Consider the following 26,970-nt stretch of genomic DNA (forward strand, 5'->3'; position numbering starts at 1 on the left):
TCCTGCATTAGAAATTAGGCAATTTATTGGCCGAAAGTATTATGCATAGTGTCTCTTGGTGATACAATTTAAAAAAAACACAGTGCAAGAACTAGAGTTGGATTCAGTAGACAAACACTGTTTCTTTGATACTATGTGATATGATGCATGCTATTTGTTCTTAAGTGCCTGTGTGATTGTCATGGGATGACTGTAAAGCTGAGATATTGGTTAAACTGGTGGGCAGCTGACAGTTCCAAGAGAAGCTCTTGGAAATTATGTTTGTATAAATGATTGTAAGGAAAAGGTGGCAAGAAACAAAAAGCACTTTGTGCTCAAATTAAACAGGTAATTTTCACCCACATTTCTCAGTTTATTACTTATTACTAGTTACTGTTTACTTATTAAATTATTTACTTATTTCTCCCTTCCTTGTTTTGTGTTTTGTTGATTTTTTCCACTATTGTAAGAGATAAATGTAAATGGTGTTATGATCAAATCCCATTTTGCCTGAATAGCCATTGTAGTTTTATGCAACTGAAACCTTTGAGGACTTGTATTTTTCTCTTGGAGTGTTACTACAATGGTGTGGTCAACTGTGGGCTTGAAGCCTTTCATTTGTATCCACTCCCACAGCCATCTGCAAACAGTTGTATTGGCACAACCACTGGGATGGCAAACTGTGATATTAGAGGTGGGAACAAGCCACCAGTGTCAGGAGAAGTTGCCATTTCTTAATTTGACTTTATTGCTTAAGCAAGAATCAACAGTCTCTTCTCTGTTTGAATTAATTACACATCCACACGTGTAGACACATCCCGATGCAATATTATGAACTGCCTTGGGGTCAGTACCTGCCCAAAATCCATTCCAGACAAATGAGTTCTGGACAGCCTGAAAGACTTATTCCTGGTTGAAACACACTGCTCCTGGTTATATTGTTGAATATAACTTTTACTGTTGCCATGTGATATGTGACGTACTGGTGTTTGTGAGATCAGCCCCAATGCTAGGCATCCTTCTGCAAGCTCCACTGGAAATTTCTTTCTTCTGGGACTGTTACCTTCAAAGGAAAAACATGTTATATGGAAGACAGAGGTAGTGTAGCTGCTGGCTTATGATTGTAGAAGAGATCTGTATAACCATAATTTGTAGAACAAATTATGAAATCCATTTCTTTGACTAAGTTCTATCAGGGTCATTCTTCCAGGAATCATACTGTATGCAAAATCATAGAAGAAAAGTCCCTGCAACACAGAGAAAATACAGGGAATGAGATTTTCTTGTGTTATAAGAGTATCTGTATAGGTAGATGTACAGGTACCAAAGGGATAGCCATGATCTTGTCTAGGTACTTGACTTTCTTTATTACGTATTTAATTTCAAATTAAAACTCTTCATTAAGAAATATTACCATATTAGTTTATTTTACCAAATTCTTACTATATATTTTTTTTCTTTTTCTGTTTTTTTTTTTTTTTCTTCTAGGGAAGAAATTTTCTTCATTTTCTTCTAGTGAATCTGGGGACTCATGTTTTAAAATCCTCCTGAAATAGCCCGAAGTAGGCTCCATCAATCTGGTTTAGATTTATAGTTAGATTTGCCAGGCAACCAGTCTTCAAATACATGTCAAAACAGATGAGGTTGAGTCTAATACTACATGAAGCACTACAAGTGCTTCAATTCTATTTGTAATAAATTAAATTAGAAAACTAACTTAACAGGGAGGAGGTTTAGGTTTAGTATAGTTCTGTGAAAATATTTGTATGTATGCAGAAATCAGAAAAAGTATATTTTAAAAACATCAAGGGAAGTAATTTTATGTGCAAGAAGTAATGAATTTATAAAATGAAATGGACTTGAACTAAGAAGCAAGAGGTGGGTCGCTTTGGAGCTTTGGTCTTGCAAATGTCCTTTTTAGATAAGAAAATAAAGAATACTGCAAGATTTGTAGTAATTTGTTAGATTTAGTAATGTATTGAAGATTTATTATATTTTCAGTGAAGTAAGACAAAATGATCCTCTGCAGTATGGGCTGGAGTAGAGAAAATGATAAGAAAATAATTGATTCTTCATAAGTAGATAAATGAGTGTGTTCGCATTTTGTGTGTTCATTACTTACAACATTTACACATTTATGAATAAGCATGGCAGATCTGCTCACATGCATTGATTAGCTGCATGTTCACTCTGTAACTCTTTCTGTCATACTTACCTGTACTCTATTTTGTCTGTCATGTAAATAATCACATAAACGTTAATAATCTCCCCCTGGGAGTGTGTTTAGGATCTGTGATAGGCACCAGACAGCACCATAAGTGGGTATCTTTTGCATACACATAGAACAAAGATGGCCTGGAGAGCAGTACAAGACAGTCCCTTCTACAACTTCACAGTTGTTCTCTCCGAGACTGCCAGGGTACCTTGCACTTTATTCTGCTAATTGCTCTGATGACAGTGAGAGCTACCTATGCTAAACCCAATGGTTAATTAAATTTTGCTTCCTCTCCTATATTGCAAATGTGTATAACACCCAACTGAACACAGATGAGCTGTTGTCCTGAGGCTGGTCAGGATAGGTAAGGTCCACTGGGGAGCTAAGGGCCCTGATGTTACTGTTACCTAGCCACATGCATTGAAAAAGTAAAAGGTTTTGTGCATCCTTGGATCCTGCTGAAAAAAAGCTCACCTTGCCACAGGTGGCACATTATTATTACTGTTACTGTTACTGTTACTATTGTTACTATTGTTACTATTGTTACTATTGTTACTATTGTTACTATTGTTACTATTACTATTATTTTCTTTGTGGTAGAAAAAGGAAGTTTGTGCCAGGCAGAATTATTCACTGATATGCTTTCTAGTCATCTGTAGTATGATAAGGTGTGAGTATTACTGAAAATAGTGAAATTTGCTATGGATCAAATTTGTGAATAAAGAAGCATTTGCATTCATACTTATGACACTAGAATAAATACCTTTTCCTTACCTATATACATGTACGTATACATACTCAGAGCTCTTACCATGTTCCATGTCAGGTGAATTACAAACCTTCCAGTGCCTCTGCCAAACCTTACGGGGACTGCTACACTTTGCAGATCATGTCTAAAGACATTTATATTGAAAGAATCTATAGAATTATATTTTTGTATTAGACACTTGATTTAGTACTGCTATCATTTTTTTCCTGAAGAGAACAATTTTATTCTTTCACAATCATACTCATCAGTTTAAGTTCATCTAAAAAAAACAGACATTAGCATATTCATTACAGTGGTGATTTAAGTATATCTTAGAGCACTGTAGTAAATTAGATTCATATCTCAAGGATTTTACTCTCCTACTTAGCAACATTTGTAATTGTAAAACTTTGGCTTTCTTCAGCAATAGTGGTAGATGGCCTGAGAAAATTTTTATCAGAAATTTTCTTTAAAAATAGTATTGTTCATTTTTATGATATAACTGTGCCTCTTATCAGAAGCCCCCAAAAGAATCAGTTACCCCTATATCCTGCATAAATTTAAAACAACACCACAGCATGCAAAATATAACAAAGTCAGACACTGAGTAATTATGCTATCTAATACACTGTCACCGTAAGATGCTTGGTCTATGCTTGTCATGAAGTAAGGTCCTTTCTCATGCAGAGAACCACAAACTTGCTTCAATCTGTTTTATGGTTGTCCTTTATGTACTCCACCAGCCCTTCTTCCCCAAAGTACATACTGTCTCACGGTTTACGGAGAACTGGACGGGGCCAGTGACTTTGAAGTTACGCTTCCAGGAAGCACCCTGAAGGAATTTTTTAAGTAATCTAATTAATTTTAATGGAAGCTGTGTGTTTCAATCCCCTGGACTACTCTGATAATCTCAGCTGCACAAGTGGTGCTGATGATACAATTTTCTGCAGAATCACAACGTAATGGAAATCCATGTATGTTGTTAGGGGAAGTCCTTTCTGCAGAAGACTGTGTAAAGGCAAGTCCTGGCAACTTGTATTCATCACTTCCGCAGGGAGAAGGAGGTGTTATTCATTGAGAAGATTGGGTTAAAGTGTACGGGTGTCAGCTCCAGGGTCTTAAAAACTCTAACATTTACTTCTGGTCTGCAGTTTCATCTGGGCATTGGTAGTTGCCTCTCACTGTAAATGGCTAAGATGCGCCACAGAGGGTTGTCTTACTCAAGCTGTCACACGACAGCCAGGAATGAGGTGATACCTGCAAAACATTTTGTTTCCCTCCTGGGACAAAAGGTGTTATTATGAAAGTAAGGTATTATTAAAATTACATCAGTTTTATGTCAATGTCACTATATTACTGGAAATCAATATCCACATACTTCAGTAACTTCTGTTTGTATGTGACAATTTATTAAGGATAAATAAAGAAGTGTCCCTTCAGACCACAAGAAGTGTAACCTTTAACCTCATGGAGAATACTGCAGATCTGTTTTTTCTCCTCTTCCTACAAAGAACAAGGAATTGTGAGATTAAAAATCTTGGCCCCTGTTAAGAACTAACACTTACTGGAGGAGATATCTTTTCAAAGCACTTTTTCTGAGGGAATAAAAAAAAAAAAAAAAAAAAAAAGCTGTTTAAATATTGCATTTATAACATTTAAAATGATATTTCATCATTCCTTTCTCAGAGAATGATAGCGATACTATAGCAAGTGACAGAAATAACCTTTTAATAAAAGTGAATTTTTATAGTAGGACTGGATGGCTCAGGATATTAGTAATGGAACATAGAACCTTTCCCTTCTAGCTCATCAGTTCATGTCCATCCCTGCCTGGTAAAGACCCAAAATTATTATCATCAGATGGCTGCTTGGGGGCCCAGAGGAAACTAGTTGGTGGTCTTGGTCCAGTCACTGGCACTAATTGCCATCCTTGCCGACAGCCTTGTTAGACAGGCATGGAAGCAGCTCGGCCTTAATGAACTATTATACAGGTTTTCTATTATACCCCTACACTCGCATATCCGAGTGCTTTACAGATATTAGTCAGATTGTCTCCACAACACCACTAGTCAGCAGGGACCTCTTTACCTCCACTTGCAGCTGAAGGAACAGAGGCACAGAGCTGCTGTACTTAGTCACAGGGGATGCTGGAGACAACAGAGGTGACACCTAGAGCCTGTTCTCCTGTTTCTGCCCAACCTGCAAAGCCATCTCCCCCACCCCTACACACACCTCCACCTGAACGCTAGCAGGGCTTCCACCAAGTGAAGGCTGGTGGGTGGTGGAGAATGGGCACTGTAGCCTACCCTGTGTCCCTGTAATGTTTGCTTGATAAATACTTCCAAGCACTGGTATTTGCTAGTGCATGGGGAAGGTGCTGCTGCGTAGAAATTTACAGGGTGTTGGCTGGGGCCTGTATTATTACAGTAGATGTGTTTTGAATAGCATGCAGAACAAGCTTGTCCACTTCTAAAAAAACAATAGAAGACCATATTTTTGTGAATAAGATGGTTTGTGACTGATGAGGCTTTTTTCTCAGTTTGGCATAATAAGCAATTTACTTCCTTACTGATACGGTTATTGTCACAGCTTTTGCACTAGTGTTTGATAGCATTGATTAGTTTGTGCTATGCTAATTTTTAGCACAAGGAGGGAATTGATTTACTTCAAGCTTAGTATATTTTAGCACTGAAGTGGAAATAATTCCATTGAAAATATGGAAAATGAGCAGTCACCTTAACAATTGAATAAATGACTTGACATTTGTGGGGCTAAAGTATTCGATAGATAAGAAGATTTTCATATTAAAAATAAATCATTGGCCTACCTATTATTTAGCTAGGCTTGGAATCATGAATAAAGGGTCTTCCACAGAAAGAGAGAGAAGAATATTGATTGTGCCTCCATATTAAAAAAAATTAAATGGGTGGCATTTCCTAGTTCCTTATGGAAAAAGTCAGTGCATTTAGGTTATGGTCAGAATAACTCAATAATTTCCAAAGCAGTTCTTCTTTCAAGAGGTCATAGGTGATGTGATTTCCTGTTTCTTCTACAAATACTGGGTACAAATTCTCTAGCAGGGAATTATTCACCACTCAAAAGTGTGCTCCTATTCACCTGTATTGAAAGAAAGCAAAGAGAACTTGCACCAAGCAGGACAGAAATAACAGAAGAGTGGAATCTGTCAGGGGAAAGAAGAAAAAAGGTTACAGCAATAAAACTCTGCTAGCAAAGGCTGCTGTTAGATCTAGTGGAACAAAACAGATTGTGAAATAAATATTACTTTACCATTCTTATAAAATTGAGCACACAAAATATTCTAAAAACATCTGAAGAAGGCTGCCTCTCCAGTATGAATTTGTTTCACTTTTTATGACTGCTTTGCTACTTAATACTTTTGTCCACAGGGCCCTACCTCATACAAGGCAAAGGGAAGGAATGAGGTTGTTGTCTGGTTCCAATTCACCTCTTCCCAGCATCACAGAAGAAGAAGAAATAGGGATGAGGACCATAACTCTGGTCTCAGCTCTGGTCACTGCCTTATATCCTGAGACAGAGGTTGTCTCCTCTCATATGGCCAGGGGGGTTATGCGTATGATCCTCACTTTCTGTTCATCTGTCTGTAACATGCAAATCAACACACATCTTCACCTCACAGGGGCTTTGTGAAGATAAGTTAATCTGTGTTTGTAAATTCCATAGAAAATTCTATATGAGGATTGTAGACGAAGCTCAGTAGGAAATTAATAATAGTGTATTCAGCACTGGGTTTGGATGGTTTATAGTAAATAACATAAGAAGTCACAGACTGAGTGATGAAAATAAAAGACATAATGAACAGCCATGCATTCAGTACACTCAGTGAGACCTCCTGTAAAAATAAGTATGTTATCGTGTAATTAATATCTGTATCATAACATATTTCTATAAAGGATGCAGATTAAATTTACAGAGAAGACCTTTATTCTAGCCTTTTTAATCATGATCTTATGGCCTGAACATGCTTTTGACATAAGGGGTTTTGCACTGAGAAGCTTTAAGATATAATTTTCTAATTTTTTACACATCATAATAAAGGCAACAGCAATAATGTAGAACGGCTGCTTATAAGTGTCCAACACTTTCCTGACCCATTAAAATCAAATATGCCACAGCATTAAGTTTCTTTCCAAGTCTGACTTTTTCAGTGCTTCAACAGCAGCAATAAATCCATTAAAACCCGTCATGTCTGCAGTACTTCCCCTTTTCCTACAGGAGGGCTGTGCCTGCACAGCAGATTGTAAGCCTGGGCTCTTGCTGCACCTGCGGTCCCTGTGCAGCCCTCCTCCCTAACTCCTCCTCTCAGAGGGCAAAAAGGCAGCTGATCCACACATGGGTTGCCTAAAGTGAGCAGGGTTGTTGTGAGCAATCCTGTAGATGTGGGTTCTTCTGAAGGTTTACCCATCACCGTCATAAGGGTCTTTGACCTATCGGTGAGGTTATGTGAAATTGCTTGCTGTTGCTGTAGCAGTAGGAGAAGTCTGTGGATCTCAGAGGTTTGAAAAGTCAGCTGTGTGATGTGTGCTGAGGCCTCTTTGTCAAACCATAGCTGGTTTATCGTTTGTAGCCTCAGGGAAGGGCAGGAGAGGATGGCCCTTCTTGCACTGGGCACTGAGCTGTCTCCGCTCCCTTGGCTGGCTGAGTTTTCTGTGCTCCTCTGACAGCCAGCATTGAAAAGGTAGCAGGAGCAGATGATGATTGACATCAAGAGGTCCCAGGACTTCTGCAAATTAAGTAATGACTTGGTGGTGGTTTTTTTTTTTTTCCCAAATGGTCATATTCCAACACAGCATTGAAAACCAGACCACAGTGTCTCTTCAGTTTTGGAGGTGGACATTTCTCTAATTGCAGGGTTATTCCTTGAACGTCATTACAGCTGGCCAATAGTACCCTCTGAAGAGAAAAATAATCTCATTTGGCAAGTCTAACTGGATTGTCTGAGGTTGCAGGTTGTTTCTAGAATGTGAAACACATTTTACAGGTTTCTGAGCAAAAATTTCTGGAGTTGGAATAAATCACAAGCCATTTGTGGAGTTTGTGTAATGTTGTGGCTAGCTACTAATGTAGTTTTGCTAGCTTGCTTTGTTCCCTTTTCCACTCTTCCCCTCAAGGTACATTTGCTGATGTAAGGGGTAGAACAAATTCACCACAAGAAATGCAGGAATAATTTCATTTGGTATATAAAATGGACTAATTCTCAGAAAATGCTGAACATCTACTCTGAAATTTGGGCTCTTTCCAAATGTTAAGTAGCCAGAATTACTAGTCACTTTGAAAAATTAGGCTTAAAATACTTGTATCATTAAGTTTGTGGCAGATGAGTAATCCAATATTTAAACATTGGACATAAACAAATGCAAATGTAGTAAAGTGTCCTCAAAATGTAGATAAATCATTTTGCAATATGCTATGTGTCTGCTTTCAGGTATGTGAGAGCATGTTGTTGTTTATCCTGTCAAGTTTGGTAATATCCATATTAAAGGATGTCCAGTAGCTTGTTTTGCATGATAATCCCTACAAATACAAGAAGATATGACTCAGTGTAAGCTTGTCCTTTATTGGGAATAGGAATATGAACAATAACATCATTACATATAGGTAAAGTAATTCTTCCTGAACTAGAAAACTAAGATGTGGTACATGTTGGTACCTAGTATAAAGAAGGAGAGAAAGAACATTTAGCACAGCCAGCCCTGGAAAGGGCCAAATCTTTCCAATGAAGCGATATATCACTTACAAGAGTCTTGTAAGGACTATAAGGAGAAAGAGCATAAAAATATTTTTGCTCATTGCTATGTTTTCTTAATGCAAAATATATTTTGGGTCAAAGGAAGTAGGTACAAAATTGATTTGGACACCAGTACCACCAGCGTGGCACAGAGACTGCTGGAATACTGTGTTAATTTTCAGTTACCTGATAAAGGGATAAATAATGAATGGGCTAAGTGTGGCCCAGGACAACAGAAATCACACAGATTTCTTAATTACTTCAAAGGTAATTTCTGGCAAAGGGAGAATGCATTAAAGTATACACAGTTCTCTGGGGATTAATTATTTTAGGACTGTTTGAGAAAGACTTGAGTTGAAGAAGAAGGAATTCCAATCTAAACTGAAAGTCTTTCAAGGACCTGGTGTTACATGGAGAGTAAATGGTGTGTACTGAAATGGTGGGCACAGTACAGCTGTAATTGAAACAACCAGAGAGTGATGTAGAACAGCTGTAGAAATGTAGAAGTGTAGAACAACTGTAACAATGTCCAGAGAGGTATTAAAAAGTTGCTGCAGTGTCTTATTTGTTTCAACCAGTTTGCTGTACTTTTTAATGTTCTCTTTTTCAGAAATCGTGTGCTGCATAAAGTGATCTGTCTTGGAATACAGTAAGCTTTAGGTGAGGAGGAAGGGACTATATGGAGCTACTGCTAATCTAGAGAAAGAGAATACTTTGATAGTAAGTGATTATTCACCTCTTGCTCTCTGAGTAGCCCAATCATTAAAAAAAAAAGTTTTCACATTTTAGTTTCACTGGTTACAGACCTAATGCCCCTCTCTTGGGTCACATAATGAGAATTAGAGGCATATTTCTTACCGCAGTGTTGAGAGACCATTCTCTGGCAGTTAATTAATGCTCCATCCTTACCTAGACTCAAAGGAATTTCAGTCTTCTTATTACTTAAAGAATTTTTTTAATGAAGGCAGCCTTTTTCAGGGGGAAGTTATCTCCTTGATATTTGAGATTATTGTTTTTTCTTCTATTTTAGATTTCTTTGCAAGGTTCTTTATGATGTAAAATCCTTTGAATGAGTTTTCTGAATCTCTGTTGTTCTTGTAATTCTTTAAATCAAAATGCCTAGTAATATATATATATATATATATTTGCATATGACTTCTATTTCAGCAGAAGAAGGCTAGTTGATGTAAATGGAAAAAAAAAAAAACAAAACAAAACATGGAAATCATGGAAAAATCTGCATGGCAATGGAAAAGGTCTTAATTGCTTCAGTTTGAGAATAGAGTAGATCGGGTTAAGACTGTATGTGATCCTTTATATAATACCTAAGTGACATCATCAGGAGCTGGGAGGAGGAGAGCCTATAACTTTACCTGACTTTTTATGTAAATCATATTGGTTTACATAGTCTGTTTATATAGTTTAGTCTGGAGAAGACAGGGCTCAGGGGAGACCTCATTGCTCTCTACAACTGCCTCAAAGGAAGGTGTGGGGACCTAGGGGTTGGCCTCTTCTCACAGATAACTAGTGATAGGACTAGAGGGAATGGCCTCAAGTTGTGCCAGGGGAGGTTCAGTTGGAAATCAGGAGACATTTCTTCTCAGAAAGAATAGTCAGGCATTGAAACAGGTTGCCCAGGGAGGTGGTGGAGTCACCGTCCCTGGGGGTGTTCAAGGAAAGGTTGGATGTGGTGCTTAGGGACAAGGTTTAGTGGGTGATAGTGGTGGTAGAGGGATGGTTGGACCAGATGATCTTGGAGGTCTTTTCCAACCTTAATGATTCTATGATTCTATGATTTGTTTTCACATCAGAGTAATAACAGTTGCTGTATCTTTGTGTTTTCTTTTTGTGGATGAGAAAAAAAGATGATCATAAAATCATAGAATCATAGAATGGTTTGGGTTGGAAGGGACCTCAAAGATCATCTAGTTCTAACCCCTCTGCCATAGGCAGGGATGCCACCCACTGATGATGTTAAGGCATAGTAATAGGCTGCAGAAGAAATGAAGGGCTGAGGTGGCTTCCACATATTTTATGCCTCTTTTGGTCTGCCCTCTTAGGAGAATGTGCTCACAACGTGAAAATCGGTGGTCTAGGTTAACCTATGGCATTGGAGTGAAACACACACATAGAAAGACCTTGCAAGACCTGCAGCATGACAGTGGAGCTGCAGGAACATTAAGTGCCAACATTTGAGAAAGTCAGTGTCTCCTGGCCCTGAGAAAGTCCTGAACTCAGCAGGGTGTAGGAGTTCTTGCTTTTTTTTCGCAACTAGGATGGTCTCAAACCAGTGATGCACTGCATCTTTTCTCTTGTTGAGGTACTGTCAGAGTACTCACTGAGTTTCTATCAGCATGCTTGGCCTCTCATTTGGGAAAGAAAAACACAGTTTGGTACACCACCCTTACTTGTTGCCTATTTCCTAACAAGGGCATTCAGTCCTTCGGTGTCTTTTTGTAAATATGAGGCTATAAACTTCACCTTCTTTAAATATAACAGCTCAGAGAAGCAGTCATTCTCCAAGGCTTTTTGATTACATTACCTTCCTTTCAGGTAACTGATGTCACTTGAGCAAGGACTTGGACCTGATGACCTCCAGAGGTCACTTCCAACCTCAGCCATGAGGTTGTGTGATTCTGGGATTAATTCTGTGGTTATGAAAAAGATAAAAGTTTGCTGCAGCTCACCCTTGTTAAGGGATGCAGATGGGGGAATGAGGGAGTCCTGAGTGCTAAGCTTGATCTTAACAGCAGCATATTTTATGCTTTTGGGAAAGTCATTTTACACCTTCATCAGACTTAACTGTATCAGTGGCTGTGGATATTTTTACAGAATTTGCTTCACCACACAGTTGTGGGGATTAATTAGCTAATGTTTCTTCAGTGACTTGCATATGTAAATGCTGTACAAATGCTAAATAGTTATTAAACTCTGCTACTTGCTGCTAGTGCTTACATCACTGTAGTAAACATCACTTCCTTGCCCAGTGTATAGAGGTTAATAGGCTTTGCTCAAGAATAGACCTTGCCACCACTAAAGGACAGCAACTGATTGTCTTCAGCATTATTTTCCATAGTCTTTGGGGGGTTTGAATCAAATTATGCTTAAAGAGGCAAATCCTGCCTAACAGCATTTTATCTAAAATTTATTGTGAACTTTTTAGTCTGATCTCTGCTATCCAAATAAGAGTTGTGTTATTTTTTTCCTGTGTTCTTATTTTCCAGCTCATTGATAGAACAGAATATGTAAAATGGCATATCGTGTTTTGTGCTATTCCTTTTTTTAACAATAATTGTGGAATACACCTTGTGGTATGCGTTAATACACCATCCATGTGATGCCTGAACTGTCTCAGATATGGGATATCTGAAGTGATGCACACAGCTCTGACTTACACATTTTTTCCCTATCAATGCCATCGCTGTGAAAACAAGCATCTTATAAGCAGCAGATCTCTGAAACTTGCACCATTTCGAGGGGAAAGACCTGGGTGAAAACAAATGGTTATGTTTCCAGCCAGAAATAAATAAGGCATGGACTATGGCTCTCTCATCTACGAGTGAGTTTTATTAAAGAGTTAGAGCAAGCTCTAGTTTACAAGATATTCAGAACCATATGTATGCATTAATTAAAGGAATGTGGAGGAGGAGGAGGGGATCTGAGAAAATAACAAAGCAGCAGTGTATGCATGCAATGATTTTTCATTCTGTTTCGCTTCAGCTCTGCCCCTGCAACAGAGGATCTAATCAATCTGCCGGCTATTAAGTTTGTTAATTGATAATGCATACTAATTAGGCTGTGCGCAGTTACTTAAGAGACTTTGCTAAGGTGATTGTAGGCACAAGTCCAAATGGAGTTTAAAGTATTCTGTGTGAGGTTAAAACCCATCAACCAGAATAGATGGATTTTATATTATAACAGAAGGCACAACATACCCATAAGTATTTAATGTATTGCACAGTTATCCATTGTTACACATTCTAAGTCTACCAAACAATTAAAAATAAAAAACCAGCCTCTAAAAATTATAACTAAATAAGGTAAGTGTATGAGTATATGGGGATAACAGGGATGGAGGGAAATGGCGATTTAGTATTAAAATAAATACTCATATTAATTCTGATACTTGTATCTAGAAACAATAGTATGTAGCTCTGCTGCAAGGGAGGATCAAGCATAACGAGAACACAGCCTAATCTAGCTTTATGAACACTTCAACAATAAGCCATGTAACAATGACATGCGTTTCTGCCCCCATCCAATAGGGCAATAAACCAGTAGTAGCAGAATAGCACAAAAAGCATGTCAACGAGCAATTCATAATATATAGATAAACTCAGAGCTACTGTTTATATAGTTAATATATTATTACAAACCTTGGAGTTTCCTTTCTATTTCTAGTGGCCCTATCTGTAGAGTAGTCTGAGGTGCTCCTGACCTAAAGGAAGATATTACTTATATATTAATATTCTTGGTCTTCCTTCCCCACTCTCCCCCACACCTTCTTCTTTTCTATGCATCATATAAAATGAAAGTTCTTTGCAATATAAATTTGGAGCTGGCAGGCGCTAGTGATGGAGGTAGTGGGCATTTAATTAGTGAATGAATTGTATTCTTATGGTGTGACCATTGGACCTAAAATCCAAGCTGTAGTGCTTTATTTTAACTATATGAAAATGACTGGGTACCACGATTTTGTATGCAGAAAACTATTTTTAAACACTGAGTAGTTAGAAACCAAAAGAAAAGAGAAAAAAAAAAAAAGCTTGAGATAGAGCCAATTTCATGTCTCAAAGCTCTGTTGAAGAAGGTTCCTTGAGATGGGATATGTCATGCTGAAGGAAGAATTATTCCAGTGAAGATTTTTTATTATCTGCATGTAGTCAACAGATACAGTCGGGATGACAGCATGAATGTATCAATAAAAATATTTTGGTACCCACAAACTTGTAACACAATAAGCATGAATATTACAGTGTTATTACAATGTTTTTTTTTTATATGTATACATGTATGTGTAAGTTACATATTTATTATTCAAGGATTATAGGAAAAATACTTATTATTTGTTTCATACTGTCCTGCAGATTGATTTTATATGTGGTACCAAGATGGAGAGACATAATGACACTCATCTAAGTGACTGAGCAGAGACACAGAGGAGCCATGTGCAAAATAATGGTAAGATGGTGTTCACCAGGAGGTGGAAGAAACCTGCTGAAGCTGTTTTTAAGGAAAAAGTGATCTGTCAATAGCCTTTGTGACATAATCAATGCCACCTTCATGTTGAGAGAAGTAAGTGCAGCTTGTAATAAACTTTTCTGAAGTTTTCTTCCTCTGACGGTTCTGAAGAAGCAGTAATATCTGCTATCCTTTTCAGCCTGTAATGAAGGAGTAAGTAAGAGTATATGAGCTGAAAAGGCTATCAGAATAGCAGGGAATTGTTGCCATGAAACATGGATTCTCACTAGCCTTTTCTACATCTCAAGAAGAATGCAAAGAAGATGATTGTTTTGTAAGAGTTTGATGTCAGAACTGGATTTTTACAAATCTGACGCTGGAGACAATGGGTCTGGATTTGTCCCTACCAACACAGACACTTTTCTGAGGCACTTTCACTGAGCTTTTTGTAACTGTAGGGCCTCCTTCTCCTTGACAGGAAAAGATAGGCACTTACAGAGAGTAATTCTCACCACCCAAGGTCAGAATTGCCCTCAGGAGGTTCCTGTTGCTGCATGGACCTTAAGAGTCTTCCTCCGTGGGATGTGATTCCTGATGCACTAAAAAATGTCTAAGGTGAATGTCTAAAGGAAGGTTGGGTGGATCCAGATTGACCACTTTTGCCTATTTCCAAAGAGCAAAATGATTCAGGGACAGTAGCTGCATCTATCTATCTATATACAGTATAAACATAAAAGAAGTTACACTACTGGTCACTGCTTGTATGGTGACCTCCCATGCCAGCAACAAATATATGTTCTGAAGAAGTCCATCTTACACCAGCAATAAGCTGATCACTGGTAATTATGAAAGAAGCCAGATGAATAACCTTATTGATTAGCTCTGAAGGGGAGCTTGCAGCAAGGTACAGCATGGGCTCTTATATTTTGATGTGTGGCTGAAACACTCAGAGTTCGCTTAGCCATTGAACAGTCTGCTTTAAAGGCTGCCCTCTGAACAAAATAAAAGGACAGAGCAGGTTAAATCATGCTATGCCTGTTTCAAGAGACCTGCCTGTTCCAGGAATATTGCACCTGCATTATTGAAGAGGGTTCTGCTGTGACGTCTCTCTTTAGTGCACATCAGTGAGATTTTAGCCCATAATGTCAACTAAAACGAAGCGAATAGTAGGAAAAATGTTCCGCGAATATTTGCTCAAAGTGGAAAGTGGATTTCAATTAGACCATGTTTGCAATGCTTTCACGTTTGCTTTCCAGGAACATTTGAGTGCTCAAGCTTTATTAGTATGAATAACTCATGAAAAAGTGAATGCAAGCTCAAATATTCACCAAGAGCAGATTTTGAAGAGAAAATTCACTGAAGAAGTGTGTGACTAATTTTGAATAAGAAGTACATCTGAGAATTTTACAATGTTACTATCTCTTTGTGGGCAGTTTGCAAAGAGAAATAAAGGTAACATCTGTGGAATAATTTTCAGCAAATAAAATGTTCACTCAGCTCTAATGTAAAAAACCTCCCAGTGTCACAGTCATTTCTGTAAGGATAATATTCAGTGTTTCTGGTTTGTTATGAGATGAAATTCTTACCATGTCGCCTAGGGCATGCTTCATAGAGGTTCCAGCACCTAGGGCTCCCATGGACTTAAATAAAATTCAAGATTGCTTGGTACCCTCAGGACAGGATCCCTAATCACTAATTCTTCCTAGTTTATATTTTCCTGCTGTAGTTATTATAGGTTACACTTTTTGAAAAATATGTCTACTCTCCCACTTGTGTCATCTTAGAGATTTTTTCCTGATGAGCTAGGTGAAATGTACAGCATTTAATTATGTTTTTTATTGTGCATATTTTTTATTTCATGTACTTCCTTATGATATTCTATAGAACTCCATCCAAGGTAAAAAAGGCTGCAGGGAATTTGCTGGATCACGGTGTCACAACTCACTATGGGTTGGCATTTTATTTCAGTGGGACTCCATAGAGTTCAAGAAACTATTTTATATAAGCAAGAGTATCATCCCCTGACTTTAATTAGAACACAATTCTTACAGCTAAGAACAGAGATCTTAGAAATGAGAAGAGCTTCACAAAATAAGTAATATTGATTGCAATCCTAGAGTATCAGGAAATGAAACCATATCTGAATATGAATTTTCAGAATTTCCCCTTCTCCAGCTCATCAACTACTTTCTTTTACTCTCTCATTCTCTTTATGATTCCTTCTGTCCTCTTTCACAAGGGGAGAAGAAATTATATTGCCATCTCCTACTGCTACCTTTGATATAGATGGTAAGACAAGGGGCTTCTCATCTCCTGCATGTCATGCTTCTACAGCTATATACACAGCAAAAAGAAAAAAAAAATAGAGAAAGAACAATACTTTGTCTTTTACTTAATACCATGCACAAAGAAAAATTATCAACATTCTGCTTAGTGCTCCAGTGTGAACTAAATTATGCGGACTTAAAAATGCAAAGATGAAGATGAATGAAACTATCTCTTGCTTAGCGATCAAATATAAAATAAACATTTGCCTAAAATGATTGCTGTTGCTTAATATGTTTTACAAGAAATAAGATACTCTATTGTAACATTTCTCAGAATGTATAATGCTTTGTTTTTCTACAGTACTATTTCGCTGATTGTTAAAATATTAAAATAGATCATTTTTGCCAGTTCAACAGCAATTTCTTTATACAAACAAATGCTTCTAAATACTATAAGAAGGGATATATTAAATTGGTTAAAGCACAAACCATTAGTGAGCCTCACAGAAAAAAATCTGCAAATGTGAAAACAAGAAGGGAAGAGTACAATGCACATAGTAATTATTGTAATTCATCAAATCATAGCATATCTGCTAGCATTGAAATTATATTACCTAAAGAGCAAAGACATTTTACATAACCTGAAAAATTCTTTGCTTTGTTATAGTATGAGGTACAAGTAATTCATTTTATCTCCATATGAAACATATATGCATGATCTCTCTAAAGACTGTGTCCTATTTGCTGTTGAATATAGCTCTTATAATTCCAAAATAAACTCTTCCAAGGAGAAAATCAGCAAACAACTACTTGAAACCCTTTTTTTTTTTTTATGTTTTAAAATGTAATGGCAGTACTAAAACTCATAAGTTATAGTAAGACTTGATTAAAATATGTTTAAGTACGCATGCAATAATGAATAAACTCCAGTCCTGCAAATTTCTGCACACAGATGTTCTCCTGTGAAGCCTCACCAATCGGAGTAAATCCTGGAACCTTCTTATCTTTTCTCAGAGGATTATGAACTTCAATAATTTTTAGTGTCCACCTAAAACTGCAATACAATTGACTTCTAACTTAAATTTCTTTGCTTGTCAACATGTTTCTTTAAATGATGTTTGGAAAATTCCTTCTTCCAGTAAATATACTGATCTTTCAATTTTAATAAGCATTCATCACTGATGTTAGCTTTATAAAAATCAAAGGGAAAGATAAAAATATATGCAATAACTCTGGATAAGGTCATTCAGGTACATGAACTATTAAAGTGGACATGTACTACACAATGTATTTTATATGTCGAAGTGTATGTCTAGAACATCTCAACCCCCCAGATAAGGTGAACTAGAGAAATTCAGATCCTGTGTTTCTCACTTAAAACCTGAAGTGAACTAAAATGGAATTGAAGACTTTGCTTTCTATTTTGCTGTTCATTAATAGCTTCAGTTTACCTCTTGCTATTATGATTTTGTATAGAAAGTCATTGGCTTCAGGGGGGTTTCTCTTGATTTATACCAGTGTAAGTAAAAGCTCATATTGGCTTTTTTCTCTAACTGAAGATGTTGCCCATGAGATGTGTCAGCATAATGACTCAGGAAAATGAAGTCATAGACCAGACAAGGCTCCCAGAGAATGAGTGGCCTTGCACACTTGACTGGTCCCCACATCAGTGTGCACCAATCCTGCCGTGACGAGGACTACCTGGGGAGGTGCCTGACACTCTCCGTGCCCTCTCAATCTGCTTTGTGCAGCAACAGGGGTGATAACTGTGTTGTGGGCATTTGTCCTCGAAGAGTACATTTCTCATACAATAAGCTATTGACTTTCAGTAATTGCAAACTTACGGAAGATTTTTTATTTGTGTGCTGGAGATAAAAGATCTCTTGTCCCAATACCACAGTCTTCTAGAATGATTAAACTGCAACTCTGAAAGAGACAAATTTGGTCCCCTTTTCTCAACTCTCTAAGCAGAGTATTGGTATCTGCCTACATAATCAAAGAAACAGCATATAGAGATTTATTTCACAGTGGGACTTGTACCACAAAACTGTGAAGCAGTTTGTTAATGATCATTTGTCAAGTTTTAAGTCATAACTGGATGCTAATAAGGGATATTAAGAATGAAGAATAAGAACATCTGATTAATAGCTTTACCTTTAAACACAATTATATAAAAAATTATTAAAACTTTATAAAGTCAATAGTTTTGAAAGATGAATTTGACCAGTTATATTCCTTGCTTGAAATGTAACAAAGACACCTGGAATTATAACATCCTTTGCACAGTGGATGTCATATTATGTTTTTTGGTGTTTACGTCAATTTAGTATTTCACGTATTATTAATAATTCCTCATTACATAAAATTATTACTAAACTGGCAATTAAGTGAATGTGAAGGATCCATATGCTAAAGTGTTTGTAACATTTCAATTATGAACTTCACATCAGATGTCTTCCAGTGTACATCAATAACATTAATGAACAATCTTTTTGCCAAAGCCACCCAAATGAGTTCCATTACTGTATTATATTTTCACAGAGTCTTGGCTACATCTTCATAAATATTTAGATATTGGCTTCAGGGAGAATCAGGTAGCCTACTTTCTTGAACTGTAGCAAAAAAAGGTTTCTTCATATTCCGGTAGTTATCAAATCTAGCCATAAACATTTCCTCTGAAGTTAAATTCTTATTTCAACCTGTCTTCATCAACTTGATTTTATGCTTGATATTTTTCTATGCATTTATAGTTCCTCCTCATAATTTAAACTAAAATAATTTCCTAAGTCAAAGATGCTTCCCTCCTCATGTCTGCTTACAACAACAAGTCTATTCTTCTGAAGTAAAATAAATATATCTCAGAAGGTAATCTGGACAATTTATGTACTATAAATCATAACAGCATCTTTATTTCTTTCTTATAGCTTGTGGACCACATAGATTAACTGCTGTCTTTTCTGTAAAAGCATAAATCAAACATTGATTGAAAGATAAAGATTAAGAAAAGTAATAACTATATAAAACAGACAAATACTGCCAGAACAAAACTCTGCTGTGGATTTTTCCTACCAAAGACATCAAGAATGCTGCAGCAAAGCAAAGCACATTAGTAAGATTAGTTATCTTCAGAAACACTTCTCCCTTCATCCTTGGCTTCCTGGTTTAGTCCACCCTGGACCTCTGTTTTTTGTTCCCCCTTCACTTTGAATGGGAGGGATGTGCCACTACTGATGTGGCCCACATCCTGCCTTGCTGCATTGAGGAAGGTTGACCAGTGGTCATTGCCAGACAATGTTGATTAGACACTGGATGTATGATCCTCTCGCTTGCCCCTCTTTAAAAATAATATACTCGTGTATGCTGCTCCATTACTACTGCTGTGGGTACAAAGATGAAATAAACAAACAGTAGAGTATCTGTTTAGTGATGATGATGCATAAGTCTATCTCCATGTTCATATCCAAAAGACTTGACTGAAACAGTAGCATGTGCTTGTAATGCTTCCGTGACAAGAGACAGTAGCAAGTGGAGAAGCACTAACATCTACATTTATCCCAACATAGCATGACTTATCATGCTTGAATGAGGTCTCTAACAAGGACTCAATACAGAAAAATGGAATTGAACTTGCATTTATTTTTTGACTGAGGGTTTTAGGATTTTGACAGGCCCCTTATCACTGTGATCAAACTGTGTTCTGTGCATTTGCAATTTATGCCCTTTCATCTCTTCCAGAAAGCTTATGCAGAGGCAGGGGCAATCACCTGACACTACTGCCCTGGAGCCCTTACCATGCTGATATTACACTGTATAATCCCACTAAGTCTCTTAGCATAAGGGCACTTCATTCCTCTCTTTTTCTATTTGCAAACAGGTCTATGCTTTGAAAATAAATCAAATATTGCTGAAAAAATAGCCTAGATATCTGGAGTAGTACAAAACAGATGGGATCTGGGGGAGAAGAGGAAAAAAATCTACCAAATTATGAGTTTGTTCAGCTGGGAGTAGGGAGTTTTGCTTCTCCCCAGGGCCGAAAACTACAGTAGTCACTTACTCTGCAGTTAAGCTATTTTTTTTTGTATCAAATGCTGTCATTCTAGCTATGGACAGAATACTGTGCCTTTGTCAACAAAGTGTCACAGAACAATTGAATTCCAATAAACTGTTTTCTTGGAGAAGATAATTCACTTTTATGAAAAGACTTTGGCCAGGATTTCTACAAATGAGCAGAGATTGCAAATGACTCAAATTCTAGATATGTAGCATAAGTTTTCTAATCTTCCTGACTGGATTGTGAGGAGAAAGTTAGTAAAAACATTTCTTTTCTACGTTATCTCTTTTTAAGCTCTCTTCCATTGAGAACGCCAAAATGAATATATACAAAATCATTCACAAGTTTGATTTTTCTCTTACTTCCTCTAAAGATTCATTAAATAAACAATTTTATATAAACATTTCTCTGGACATGATGACAGAAGGCACCTCCTATCTCTTTTGAAGTGGGAATGTGACCTTTGGAGACTAATTTGAATTTTGGGTTGGCTGAATGGTACCCATTTGCAGCCACAGCTACAGACCAGAAAGAATGTCCCCTCTGCCAAAGATCTTCCATCATCTTTTTGTCAGACAGGTTTGAAACTAACAGTGCTGGGTAGTTTGGGAAAGGGGAAAAGGGCAAATCAAGCTGGCTTGCCTGGAGGAGTTTTGATATTTGCATGTTGTCCATCTGTTTTACTACCCTCAATATCCTGTCTCATCCTCCCTCTTTCTTCTCAACCTATGGATGTCTCACATAGCCACCCATTCATACGCTGATCTGCCCTCCAACTTTGCTCTTTCATGGTCAGCTGTTGCTTGCCCATGGAAATCCTTTATCTCTGTCCCTTTCCTGCTCATAAAACTTCTCTCTGTGCTGAAAACAGGTTCTTCTTCACATCTGTCCTTCCTCTAGTGGCCTGAACTCTTCCAGTCCAGTCCCTTTTGGCTTCAAACACATCTGCCCTACAATGTCTTGCTGGATTCACAACAATTTTTTCTTCAATCTCTCTTTTTTTTTCTCCCTCCAGTACCTTCATATCCTATACACATCTATGTCATTTGTAGCAATTTGATGCAATGTATCTGTCAAGTCTTATGAAACAAGTGTGAACGTAGGAATAAGAGCAAAAGAAAATGGGCACATTTGGGATTTTTATGTGAATAGCAAGTATCCCCAAGGAAAAGAATAACATGGTTTTAAAATGACCTAGAAATACCGCCTGTGTGGTTGTAGTAGTAGAAATCACAAAGGAAAGTGTAAAAATGAAAGAAGTGATATGAATTCTTATACAGTACTACTATATAAAGGATACTATCAAAGATGATCTACAAATTAGGCTGATCCAGACTTGGCTATAATCAGTATGTTATTTTTAGAAATAAAGTACTGAAAAGACAAGGCATCCATTTCTGATAGTTGAACAAAAGATATTGACTTGTTAGAGCAGGTCAACATTTCTATTCTGATTAAAAATTAAAGGTAACATTTTGATAAGAGACCCAAATTAGTGCAACTGAAAGCAGCACAGTTATGCTATGCTGTACAGGAGTTTCATGGTCATGTTTCCAATTACAAACTCATCTTTGCATGGGATGTGATGCAGCAGGAGCTTTCTTCCCAGCAAAGGAAAGCAGAGTATCATGGGCATTCTGGGAGGTTATATACTGACTAGGAGGTACTATAGGAAGAGGGCCCAACCCCAGGGAACAGGTGAAAAATGAGGCAACTGAAGAGGAATGGCGCGCAATGGTGTTCAAACTGACATATTTGGGTTATCAAGTGTGGAAGGTTTTTAATTAGAATTTAAGTCATCTCATAAAGCACAGTTCTTGTGACATAGTTCTATATTAAAACAAATATATATATATAAATATATATTTTTGGAAATATTTAAAAAAAAGAAAAGAATCAATTTGTCCTTCATAGTTTATCTATCTATCTATCTATTTATTTATTTATTTTTAGTCTAGTTCATTATAAAACATATTTGAGAAAAGTTAATTAGTGTTCAAAAAATCTAGCCTGAAAAGCTGACAGCACTAGGTAGGCTTTTGGTAATCGGTTAAATAAGCAGTCCCACAAGATGGAGCTGCCCTCAAGTGACTTTAGCTTATACATTGAACCTTTCCAAGATTGCAAATAGTTTTGCAAACCAAAAACTCAACTACCTTACATGTTCTCAGTTCTGCTTCTCAGCATGTAGCCAGAAAGAAGACCAAATTTTAGAAAGGTGAAATAAGGCTTCAGTATTTTCATTCTAAGACTAGAAATATAAGAGTTTTAAATGAGGTTACAGAGGATTAAAAATAAGTATTTTGCTGACATCATAGCTTGTATCTTCCTGGGACATAACAGAATGTGGCAAAATACCATGAAATTATACAGGTATAAGTAATTCCATTGCTGCATTGAAGTGAACTGTCTCCTAGACTAACTAAATTTTCTTCTTTCAGTGTACTTCCAGACACTCAGCAAACATAATCCTATCCTTTACTGCAGTAAGTCAGTCTTTGATGAGAGACCAATGAATGTGCATATGGTATGCTCTTTGACACACAAACACACACACACACAAAAAATAGTGCAGAGAGTAATTTTTCCAAAACAAAAGCAACTTTTCACCTCACCTACCCCACTGATTTCACCAACAGCCAACACAGAGATTAGGAAATCTATGGCAAATGTTCATGGCTTTTCTGACTGCCAATAATTGATTCATGGTTTATTGTGTAGACAAAATGTTGATGGAATTTTTCCAAGTCCATCCTTTTCGAAATAAGAAAATATTCATGGTTCATACAAGACTGATGTTTTCTTTAGAAGCTAGGTAAACCACAGGGCCTTTGAATCTGTGAGAGGTAGATGACAGTATTGCTGTCTTTATCCTGTATCTTTTTAGAATGTTAAATATTTAAGTATTGTGTTTGTTGTTGTTGTTGTTGTTTAAATCTTTGTGAAATGGAATAAAATATTTTTTCCTTTAAAAAATCAGTCTTTGTTTTGAAAAACCCTTGGCAGTGTTCATAGATATATCAATGTTTTCTGACTCCTGATGAAGGTAGTAAACTATTCTCAGAAACAACTGTGACAAATGTGCCTTTAGCTTGCTGAAAATACAACTAAATCATCTAGTGCTGGTAAACTTTCGTCAACTCCACCATGTTAACTCTTCCATTTGCTCCTTAATGTATCTCAAATACCATTCTCATTCTTTCTGTTATTTTTCATTTGAATCTATTCACTGTTGTCGATATTTAATCCCTGCAGTAACATAGCATCTGGGAGCACCCCCAAAAAACAACCTGGTACACCAGTGTGCAAGATGCTGTACAAAAGCAGGATACACTGTCCAGGAAGTATATGACTAGATAACAGATTAATTAGAACAGGGAGTACAGGGAAGAATTGTGTAACATTGATGAGTATGGTAGGATAATAATTCACCCATTAGCAACTTGAATGTGGTCAAGGTTGTTTTTTGGTATCCCAGCACAAGAGTTTAACAGTGCAATTTGAGGGTGGGTAGTGAGTATATAGTGTAACCCAAGGGCAGTGCTGGACAAAGTTCTGATTTAGCCATGCTAAGCTTGAAAAAAGCTACTTCCAGGAGGAAGGATATTGTAGGTGATGTGAAAAGTTGCATGAAAGTACAATGTTACTCTGCCTTTGGCACTGAGGACTATCTTGTCCTGGCCCTGAGGTGACAGGGCTTTAAGGTGTTGCATGGGCTCACTGGCTTCCACCAGTTTTCACCTGGAGACCTTTGCAACATTCTTTGTTGGGGGCTTGGAGATGCAAGTTTTATTTTTGATGCTTGACCAGTGGTCTCAAGTGAAGCCTAGTTTGTGCATTATCACTCTGAGAGCTGCCAGATATATTCATGTGAAAAAGTATTCTTTAGATGAGCTCTCCTACCCACCCCCAGCATCAGCTTTTCACTTTCTGAGAACAAAATCTTTTTTTTTTCTTTTTTTTTTACTTTCCCTATTCTATTTATAATCTTATTAGCAAAAAACATCACCCAGTACATAGAGAGACTTCTGAAAGTATGATGGCAACCTGGTAGCCACCACTGATTTTCATTCCTAATTAATTCCTGTTTCCACTGTAAACAAGCCCTAGTTTTATATTCAATTAGAAAGTACAAAACTGGATATGTCCAAGGTGCTCTCTTATGTACTGACATAAATCCTTGGATTTATGTAGCCCTGTCACACAACAGGATCCTTCAGATCTTCCTCACTATTCCAGCAGCCCAAGATGAGAATTTAATCAATGAGAATCAATTCATAGCCCAGCTTCCCTGCAATTTGTTTTTCAGTATATCTGATGCAACGACAGTTTGTCTTTATAAAAGTGTGATCCTCATTCCCAGGAGCTGCTGGGTGGAGGAAACAACAGAGTTTCTTCTTTACCGTTGCTACAGGATGTCTTGGCAACTGTGGTTCCCAGCTTTGCAGGTGCAAGAAGTAACTCTTATCCCTCTCTTTCTCCACAGGGAATGTTTTTCTATTCTTTCTGGAGGTAGGAGCAAGGCACTGAGGAGGATCATCAGCCAAAATCTGCAGGAGAGCTAAATGAAAAAAGGAAAGCCTTTCATGAGAAATTGTAACTGAAGGTGAAAGGACTCTTCCTGAGGAAAGGAAGGAGGCCTTTTTACCTCCCTCACATAATTTTTACTTAAACTGACTGGAAAACCAAACTATGGCACATCACACTGACTTTTAAGTCAAAATCACTGTAATCAGCATGAGTCACACATCACATACACCCTCCATATATATTTTAGCAACGAAAGTGGTAAGGGTAATGTCAACAGAGATAGAGTTAACTGTAAGCAGGTGCTAATATTGAATACACTTCTTTCCTTTGCGAACGGCTACTTTGGCTGCAAGTCATAATGATGTTTTTCTTTTTATGGAATCGATGAGTCTGGAGAAGCAGACCACAGAGTAACAAATCGGGACTTACCAGAGGCAAAATAAAATATGCTTGATGGACTCCTGACAGAAATAAACAGTGTAAATCAACTTTATTAACCACTCAGACATGGAGGGCAGCTGCTGTAAGTCCCCAGCGTAATAGCAGAAAACTGAAGACAAATACTGTTTGGAAACTACAGAGGTAACGCTGCCGGCTCTCACAAGGCACGTCACTCCCACTCGCTCTCTCTCCTGCTCTGCAGCCTGCCCAAAGGCACAGGGGAAACGACAGCTTCTGTCATCCTGCGAGATGGCCTTGTGCTGCAGGTGACAAATTACAAAGGCAAAGGACTCGACTCCTGTTCCCTCACTGCAAGTTGCCTTTGCCTATGTGTGATTTCTCTTTTGATCCCTAGTATGCACCTGCACCTAGAGCCCTGTTACACAAGGAGATAGGTTTACTCTTCAGCCTTCATTCAGTCTCCTAAAAGCATATGTCAAGGCACTACGAAACTGGATAGTGTGATCTTCCCCACTGCCTTTATTGCACTGGGAGAGTCTACAGGTAAATGGAGATACGTGAGACCTGTTGTGTATATGAAAGGACACAGTTAAACTAAGTAAAAGCTAAGCTAATTAAATGTAATTAAATTTAATTAAGTTAAATTAAACTTCAGATTACAGTGTTCACATTGAAAACAATTCTATTTTAAGAGATTTTTATTAGTTCTAAAATTTTCCTATTTGTTGTTCACCTTCTCTGACCTTTGCCTGCAGGATATGCCTATCTCGGAGGAAGACTTTCCCTATTTCCCCATCCCAATGAACACCTAGAAAGCTACTGTCTTCCCTTGGATATAACTGTGAAATACTGGAATAACATGAGGAAGCTTGCCCTCAACTACACATACTGTTTTTATTTCTATTATGTTACAACAGTTGAGGAAAGCTTGAAATGAGCTGGCTTTGCTGTAGAGGCTACAGTCACTATCATTTCCACGGGCATGTTCATCCACTTCGAAGTGAGGGCAAGTCCTTTTTTAGATTAGAGTTTCCCCTTTATAGATTTATTTCTCGTTGACTCTATAATTATACAATTAAAACTAATATAGGTAATTTAAACATTTAATTTATTTAATGGCATTGAAGAGAGTGCTTAAGGTCAGAGGAGATCTGAGGTCCTAGAGACTTGCTGAAGTCATGATTCATGAGTGATTTCCAGCCTGTGGTGATAGTTAGCTGGGTGACATTGGAGGATAATGACCAAAGGTCTGAGAGAGACACTGCCTGGAAAGCATCTGCTGCCAGAGGTGCAAAAGAAATCTGGGAGTCTTGCACATGTGAAAGCAATATATTTTCAATCTTATTATAAAACAAAAAGAGATGAAATTCCTACTTCTTTATTATAAGGAACTCTCACCAGAAATATTTTATTTTGTTTTGCATGTAGAAGATATCAATATAAGCCATTTATAGCTGTAACACAGAGGGTTTGAGGTCTGCAGTCCTTGTGAGGGATGGCAGTATTTAAATATCAATCACACCTTTTTGATGAAGAAAGAAATTATACTTTAGATATCACTGCTCTAACATATCTAGGAGATTTTGCCAGAGGTAGAAAGGTACATGGCTTCCTGAAAACCTGGCATGTTTTCTGGAACAGCAGCTTACAAAACCAGACCAAAAGTACAAAGGAAAACATTCATCCTATAACATTAGAGCCTCTGAAGGACTATGCATTTGCTAATGAAGTGGAAGTACATTAACAACGTGAAAGATGAAAACAAATGTAAGCAAATAAATAAACTCTCATAATCCAAAAGTTAAGCCAGATAAATTCATTTACATTCTA

General features: G+C 37.4%; 1 long non-coding RNA gene across 2 annotated transcripts; it reads left to right on the forward strand.

Moving 5' to 3' along the window:
• Window positions 1–538: 538 nt before the first annotated feature.
• LOC106042097 (uncharacterized) lies at window positions 539–25,207 on the forward strand. 2 transcript variants are annotated; one of them, XR_007159423.2, is made up of 3 exons: window positions 539–1,077; window positions 13,797–14,505; window positions 15,147–15,280. It is a non-coding gene; the product is annotated as an uncharacterized lncRNA (long non-coding RNA). The 2 variants fall into 2 exon arrangements; XR_001210911.3 differs by lacking the exon at window positions 15,147–15,280 and adding an exon at window positions 24,695–25,207 and having other exon boundaries at window positions 553–1,077; window positions 13,797–13,890.
• The last annotated feature ends 1,763 nt before the right edge of the window (window positions 25,208–26,970 follow it).

The sequence above is a fragment of the Anser cygnoides genome, chromosome Z, assembly GCF_040182565.1.
Source record: "Anser cygnoides isolate HZ-2024a breed goose chromosome Z, Taihu_goose_T2T_genome, whole genome shotgun sequence".
Lineage (NCBI taxonomy): Eukaryota > Metazoa > Chordata > Aves > Anseriformes > Anatidae > Anser > Anser cygnoides.